The sequence below is a fragment of the Chinchilla lanigera genome, unplaced genomic scaffold (genome assembly GCF_000276665.1).
Source record: "Chinchilla lanigera isolate Chin_1 unplaced genomic scaffold, ChiLan1.0 scaffold00053, whole genome shotgun sequence".
NCBI classification, from domain to species: domain Eukaryota; kingdom Metazoa; phylum Chordata; class Mammalia; order Rodentia; family Chinchillidae; genus Chinchilla; species Chinchilla lanigera.
Window position 1 is genome coordinate 11,699,783 of NW_004955454.1, and position 6,493 is coordinate 11,706,275.

A 6,493-nucleotide genomic window follows, 5' to 3' on the forward strand; every position below is an offset into this window, starting at 1 on the left:
GAGGAAGTGTTCCCGGGGAATGGGGAACAGGAAAGACAGACAAGGGTGGTAAGCAAGCTAGGGGAGATGTCAGGGAAACTCAGCTGAGAGGTCCAAGGAGTAGGACTGACTCAGCCCCATGAGGGATCTCGGAGGACAGAGTGGGTCAGGGTGGAGGGAGCTGGCCAGGGCGCCATTGCAGGTGGTCTGGTGGAGGGGATGCAACCCCCCAGGCACTGCCTCCTCCTGGCAGGTACTACAAATTCATGATCAGATGTGTACACAGTAGCTGAAAAGCAGTCCAGCACAGCAGTGCTCCACCCTAACCCCAGCATCGAGGAGGTGGAAGCAGAAGGATCAGGAGTTTGATTCCAGTCTGAGATACATGACCTGACTGTCTCACAGAAGAAGAAGGAGGAGAAGGAAGAACAGGATGAGGAGGAGCAGGGAGAAAGGGGACAGGAGGAAGAGGAGGAGGAGCAGGCACCCTTATGGGAATTCACAAAATTCTTAAAGGGATCCCAAGGGCTCCTTGAGGCCAGGGCCCCCGGCCCCCGGCCCTGCTCCCCTTCTCTTGTCTTGTGTAGCTCTGTGCCTCTGCTGGGACCAGAACCTGTTCCCAACTTCAGGACCCAGGGCAGCCCTGAGGGCCTTCTCGCCTCTACCCTTTTCTGATCTGGAAACTTTGAGCTCTGAATCTTCCTCCTGTCGGACTTCCTTTCTGTCTACTCATGTGGCTGTAGGAAGGATCTTGGAAAAGACATCTTGTCCATACCTGGGCATCCTTACATAGAATGAATGTGTTCGCAGTAGCATAGGGTAGTGGATAGGTGGCACACAGAGGCAATGTAATGACTGTGTCCTCTTTCTGCCTACACCATTGCCTGCTGCCCCAGACTCTGCAGAGGTGGAGATCAGCACTGGAAGACACATTTAGTCCTCTGTGCACTTTTCATTTGTCACTGACAGCCAAACTCTAGACTTCATCTGCTATAGACATGGAAACTTATATAACCCAAGGAAACTATGTCTACAGGTAAAATAAATGATGGTGAAAGGTCTTGGGATCCTTTGCCACAAAATGGTGTGGGGGGGCGTGGGGGGCAGGGGTCTGGAAAGAATAAGCAAACAAAAACAACAATGAAACCAAGTCTAGACAGGATTCCTGAAATAAACAAAAAGATGCTGGGCCGGGTGAGGGACTCTGATGCTCCTTGCAGAAAGCTACATGAAAGGTTTGTCACATCGCTGAACTGAGGCCTGGTCACCTTCAGAACAGCCAAGGATGGTCTCCATGCACAGCTGGAAGAGGGACAATATCTGTTCATCGGGGCTGCAGGGAAGTAGCTGCTGTGTCCCACCCATCACCATTGGTGCCTGCAGGGCTCTGGGGCTGTGCTTGTCAATTGTCCCTTCCGTAGGGCCTCGGGTTCCACATTTTCTAGGACCTTAACATATGTGTTTGCACATTTCACTGGAGAGGACTTGAGGGTCTAAACCACTTTAGGTCCTGTTTGTTTTTTCTGAACAATCACACAGAGGGGGTAGCAAGAAAACCCAGAGTTCATGATGTATTAAATTGTCTCCAAAGTGTTGAATAAATTTTAGGATACTGCAAACATTTCTACCTCTGAAAAGTATTACTGTGCTGAAGAGTAATAATAATCAAAATCCATTATAAAATATCGATGCTACTATTTTCAAAACGTTTTCCATGTTTTCGTATCTGATACAGTTTTATATAAGAACCTTGAGGAGAACAAAGTTGCACCTTATTTTATTTACATTTGAGAAAGTAGACATAGTAATGATGTAGTGCCATTTTGCTTTTGCATTTCATCTGTTTAATTTATTTGCAGTGCTAAGGTTGGAACCCAAGCCCTGTACTCTCTAGGTAAGTGCTGGACCACTGAGCCACACTTCCAGCCTCTCCTGTGACATTTTAGTTGTCACTCACTCAGTTCTTTCTTCACTTAGTTATCCCAACTATGCTGGCAACTATCCCTACTCCTGGAAAAGGACGTGGTCGTGGTAGAGATCAGGCCTCCTTCTGCTCAGATTTCAGCTAAGTCGGCAGTCGTGAGCAACTTAAGAAGTGTTTGGTATGCCTGATAGTTCAATCACATGCATGCTCATCCCATTGGTGGGGACTTTAGGACTGAGGAGAGAGCAGTGGGAGGAGAAGTACCCTGGAAAACTGGGAGTTTAAACTCCGTTAGATTGACTCATGCAAGGAAGTCCATGTAAGATGCCAGGCACATGGAACCCAATGAGTGCATTCAGTAACTGGAATTGTCCATTTTTAGGGAGAAAGAATGTTGATCAATTTTTTAAAAATAAGAAAACAAAAAGAATATTTGAATATTCTTCAAATAGTAATAGTTCTAGCCTTGTGCAGTGCTACATGCCTGTGATCCCAGAACTCTGGGAGGCTGAAGCAGAAGGATCACATATTCCAACCCGGACTGTATAATTTACTAAATTAGGAAAACTCTGTCTCAAAACTAAAAAACAAATTTTAAAAGGGCTTAGGAAGTAGCTCAATGGAAAGGCCTTGAGTCCAACTCCAAGTGCTGCTAAAAAAAAAAAGAAAGAAAGACAAGGAAGAAAGAGAAAGAAGAAAGGAAGAAAGAAAGACCAGAACAGCAAAAATAATTGTTTTAAAAAAGCTACAGTGAAAGGATGTTATTCTTTGAACCCTCATGCAATTCCACCCAGGATAAATAATACACAGGTTCATGTTCCACATCTACTTGACTCAGAGGTAAAGAAGTGAGACATTGCCTCACACCAATTTTATATTCCTGATGAGAAGAACTTCATACTAAGTTGTTCACTTATGCCACTTGTCATGACAAAAGACTTCCTCTAGAGTGAGGTAAGGCTGTGTGACACACTCCAGCCAGTGAAAAAATACAAGTGTTCCATGTGTTGTCTAGGATGGCTCCTTGAAGGGACATGGCTAACCTCTAGAGGGAGGGTCTGGTTTTTTGCCTTTGTCTTTTCCTCATAATCTGGGATGCAGGTGAGATTTCTGGAGATGTGGCATCTATCTCAGGTAATGTGATCATCTCGAGGATACAGTTCAGTGATAGGATGATGGATTAAAAAAGCAGATGAAAGCAGAGTTACATTGGACTGCCTACCATGTGACTCCTTGTCAAGGGAGAGACAGAAAGAGAGAGGGAGTGGGACAGGGAGAAGGGGAGGGAGACAGGGAGAGAGAGAGGGAATGGATGAGGTCATTAGCTCTCTATTACTTTAGAGCTATGCTCATATAAACCAACCTTATGTAATACAGTTAAGTGTATTATTATTTATTCATATTGAATTAGGAAATTCTAACATAGTTATGTCAATGAGATAAGTCATAATTTTAACTATAAGTCATTCTAACCTAGCACTTGAGCCAGGCTCTGGGGTGATGTAGTACCTATAGTCCAAGTTAAGGCGGGTGGACTGCTTAGACCCACAAGTTCAAGACAAGCCTGGACAACACAGCAAGGCCCTGTCTCAGGACAACATAAGATGATCGCAGTTGAAACTGGATCCTGAAATAGTGATGCCATTCCTTGCTTCTTACTAACGTAGGTGAAAGATATTGAGATGACAAATACCCAACACTGAGACGTGGGAGGTTGAACTTCACTCTGAATAACAGCTGTAAGAGGCTTCCTAATTGGATCTCTGATGTGTGTACCTCTGAAAGTATTTTGAAAGTGTTCAGTCTTGGTGTTGTTCATAAACTAACAATAAATCACTCATTTTTTTCTTTAGTGAGTGAAAAAAATAATCAAGTGTTGTGAAAGACTGATTTAAGGAGGTTGGAATGTTTGGTCAGTAGTCAGCCTCATTCAGGAATTCTGATAATTAAAAACTATGACAATTTTGCTTTGAAGTCTCAGGCTCAGTGGAGGAAATGTCCTTGAGATGCAAAGCTGATAAAGCTCAATGATGTCTTAAGGATGGCTTCATAACTGGCCTTATTAGGAAAGCAGAGAAGTGCTTTTATCTACTTTTCATTAAAAATAAAATGTCTCTAGCTACCCCCATCATCACCAAAGCTAGCTCATTTTCTAGTTCTTCACAAAGCATGATAAAATAAGTATAGTGGGTGTCTAAAGATAATATTTTAAATTTCCACTATTGCCTTCAGCACAGTAGTAAGATCAGGAGGCATATTGCAATGCCAGCTGCTCTCTGGAAGGAACTTGTTTATGTATTGGCCTGTAGTTCTAACCAGTTTTCTTCCAGTACTGACACCCTCCTTTTTCTCACACTTAGCAGGTGCTCCATTAATACAGACCCAGAGTGTAAACAATGGCTCAGAAATAGTCATACTTTCAGCAAAACCTCTCACAGACCTTGGAGGAGAACAGTACAGCTTCCCTCATTAACCATGTGGCCATGGGTGACAGTGCTTAGAACGGTCGGCTCCAGATCCACAATGGCAGAGTTCAAATCCAAGTTCTGCCACTTAGGCATCTTGGTGTGAAAACTAGTGCTTGAATGTTTGTGTTCACCCAAAATTCAGATGTTGAAATCTCATCCCACAGAGTGATGGTATTAGACAGTGGGACCTTCAGGAGTTGATTGGGTCAGTGGACGGTGGCCTTGATTGAGGTTAATGCTTTTATAAAAGAGGCTCTGTAGATCTACCCCATTCCCCTCTGCCATGGAAGACAAAGCAAGAAGGTGGCCTTGTCAGGTGTCACACTCACTAGCACCTTGACCTTGGACTTCCCCATCTCTAGACTGTGAGGAAAGAATTTCTGTTGTTTATAAACCACCCAGTCTGATATTACAGCATCCCAGAATGGACTAAGGTAGTGCCTCAGTTTCCCCACTTATCATTGGGGGGGTGTTTGTGTCTGCCTCATGGAAGTTCACTTTTCTAAGTTGAAATATTTGTGTTGGAATCAACACCTCTGCAGCTCCATATCAATGAATCAATCTTGAGGTCTAGATTCATTTTTGTGTATCAGGGCTATAACAACAATACAAGACAAGGAAACTTAATTGGCTTAAACAATATGGCCCCGGTGACCTGAAAAGGGATTTGTCGGGAGGAACTGCAGTCCACCAGGGGAATGATGAACACAAGTCATCAGATAACTCATTTGCAAGTCTCAAGAACCTAATGGTAAATGAAATTTCTGTGAAAATACTAACTTAGGTCCCACTTCCAGTTTGTCAGGTATATTTCCTCCTTGCTTGACAAAGACTGCCACCTTCCTGCAGACAGGGCACACCCCTTGGATTCCCTGTGGCTGGTGCTTCATATCTTGGAAGCTTGGGCATTAGAGGATTTGCTAAGCTTCAGTATTTTCCTATCCCTGGAATTGAAAACAAATCTGAGGCAGTAAGTGTACAAATGGAATATACACATCAACTTCCTTTGGTCATGAAGAAGTTATGATAATTCTACTTTTTAAAATATGTTGTCAAACATGGCCTCCTTCCCATGTTCCCACAGCCCCTGTGTTCAGGGCCAGCTGTCCTTGCAGCTTTTGGAGCCTCCTTGAAGGCATCCCCAGCTCACCCTCCACTGTCCATCTCATCCCATACCAGGAGGGACAGGTTGAGGACTCCTTATCTGAACTGCTTGGGGCCAGAAGTGTTTCAGGTTTCAGAAATTTGGATTTTGAAATACTTGTACATACCTAATAAGATATCTTGGGGATGGTACTAAAATTAAAACATGAACCTCATTTATGTTTGATATACACTTTATACACATAGCCCAAAGGTAACTTTCTGTCATATTTTTAAAAATAATTTTGTACATTAAAAAAAAAGTTCCACAGTGTGAAATTTTCCATTTCCATGTTCTGTCAGCACTCAAACAGTTTCAGAATTTGGGAGCATTTCAGCTTTTGGATTTTCAGGTTCACCTGCTCCACTTGTATGTTTCTGAGTCTGAGATCAGATTCATCATAACATAGAAGGAGAGGCCTGTCATTTGGGTTAGAGCTCTTGTCCATTTAACTTGGACAAGTTACTAAGCTTTATTGAACCTCAAGGAAGGGCTAAGTATGATAAAAATACAAATATCTGCTTCCTGGGGAGAGTTTCTATGATCGTGTGTGGCCAGCATTTGGCAGTGTAGTGAAAGGTGGGACTCCTAGGTAGGGTTAAAAGACAGGGCCCCCTTTTAGAGGGGAGGAAGGGTGGGAATATAGCTCAGTGGCACAGCATCTGCCTGGCAAGAGTGAGGTGCTGAGTTCAATTCCTGGTACCAAAAAAAAAAAAATATATATATATAATTTGGGGCCAGGGATATAGCTCAGTGGCACAGTGCCAGCCTGGCAAACACAAGGTCCTGGGTTTGATTCCCAGTACAAAAAAAAAAATAAATAAATTTGGTTCATTTGAGAGTATTTGTAACACTTATGAAAACATTAAAATTTTTTTCTTTTCAGCATGATGCTTTTGTACTGCTGGAGGAATCTAAATTCATTTCAACTTTGTCAGTACTTTATTAAAGAAGAAGAAGTGAATGATAACAATATGT